We start from the raw sequence: 1,785 nt of genomic DNA on the forward strand, positions 1-1,785 counted from the left end.
GAAGAGAGACCACTCTTGCCACGGCCTTGCTGTGATGATACAAGTCCAGACCAGAGATTCCTCCATCCACCACAAAGCCCATGCAACTCAACTTCACTCCCCTTTGAACCCTACAAACTTAAATCTATAGCCAAATAGAGTTTGTTGTCCTACTGTATTAAAATCTTCCCATGGGACCAGATCCCACCAAAGCCCACCAGCTCACTCCATTCACAGCATTCCTAGGACAATGTTATTGGTGTGCTGGGAATTGTTTTCATCTTTGTATTTCTTTATTTTATTCCTTTCTCCACAATGATATCAAACCAAAATACATAGGGGAATTGTGGGCCAGGGAAACAAAATAGAAAAGATCTGAAAAACAATTAAGTGGGAGCAGAGACCCTGTTTTCTTAAAGATATACTACAGTTAAACAAGATCAAGGTGTCTGGAATGTATGTCAGGAACTTTAAATTGGCCTTTCAGTGTCATATGTGAAAAAATTTTTAAATACCTTCATTATTATCTGGGTTAGACTTTAAAGGAACCTAAAATAAAAGAATCAGAACTACAACCTGATTAATCACTAAATCTCCCCTATTTAGACTGAATGAGAACAAATGTGTACTTTTTACAAAAAATCTTGAGAAGAGTTGATAAAGAGCAGTATTGAAGTTGGCTTAATAAACCCAACATGGTAATGTTTCACTCCAACAAAAATTGCTCTAAATTTGTGGTTTAAAAATTATATTAATATTTTACCATGTTAATATAGTAAATAAAAGCTTTTAGAAGCTAAATATCTCAAAGCCTATAATGAAAAACAAAAGTTCCTTACCCCATTCCACTTCTATCAGTGCCTCTGGAATAATTTTCAACTATTTTAGCTGGATTTTTTTTCCCCTTGTGATTTATCTTTATATAGCTGAATAACTTGCTTTAAATGGACACCTCTTGACTTTTTCATTACCTGTTGACTTTTTGATATAAAATATAAAGATTTAGCTCTCTTCAACTCTCTCCTCATCCCAAACCACAACTTCTCTCTTCTCTTCAGACTCCGTGTTATCACATTTTTATTCAATCAAAAGTTGACATTCACATTGTTATGGCTGTGTAACTATTTTTAACAGCTAAGCCACATAGTGTACTATGATCACACTTTTACTCTTTCACAGCATTTTGTTTCTCTTGAGCCTTGGTTTTTATTGCTTGTTTTCTATATATGCACCATCAATTTTCCCCCAACTCTCTGATAAAACAAGAAGTCTCTCAGTGCATTCAAACACAGCTCCTTCTTCCAGGGAGCCCTCCAACCTGGAGCCTGCAGCCTTCCTGGTCCAGTGTAGCCTGGCTGATATTAAGGCCTATGGCACAGTGGTTGCCCTGGGCTCTCCTTTCTCCACCTTCCTGAGCATTCCAGTGCCTCTTTCTTGTGAGGGATTCCCTGTCTCGTAGGTCAGAAGTCTTCCTCATTCTTGGCTTTCTCCCTCATTTTGAAGAAGCACATCTCCCAGTATTGTCCTGAGAAAGAGCACATACTTGTCCTTCTAAATTCTCTTCTGTAACACCAGGAGTTACAACTACACATTCCTGGCCCTTTGCCACCTGGCTTCTTATAAGGCTCTACCAATGGGTAGCATTGGCCAGATAGGAAGATAGGAGCAAGAGAGACGTTTCTTTTCCCCTGTATCATGAAGGTGTCTTGGGCAGCGGCAGTAACAGTTGCTGGCAACCTGAACCAAAGGAATGCGGGTTCCTGGTCACTGCTCGATGGCATGGGTGCAGTTTTAACAGCAGTAGCA

The sequence above is a fragment of the Phoca vitulina genome, unplaced genomic scaffold (assembly GCF_004348235.1).
Source record: "Phoca vitulina isolate PV1807 unplaced genomic scaffold, GSC_HSeal_1.0 scaffold9, whole genome shotgun sequence".
In the NCBI taxonomy this organism is placed as follows: domain Eukaryota; kingdom Metazoa; phylum Chordata; class Mammalia; order Carnivora; family Phocidae; genus Phoca; species Phoca vitulina.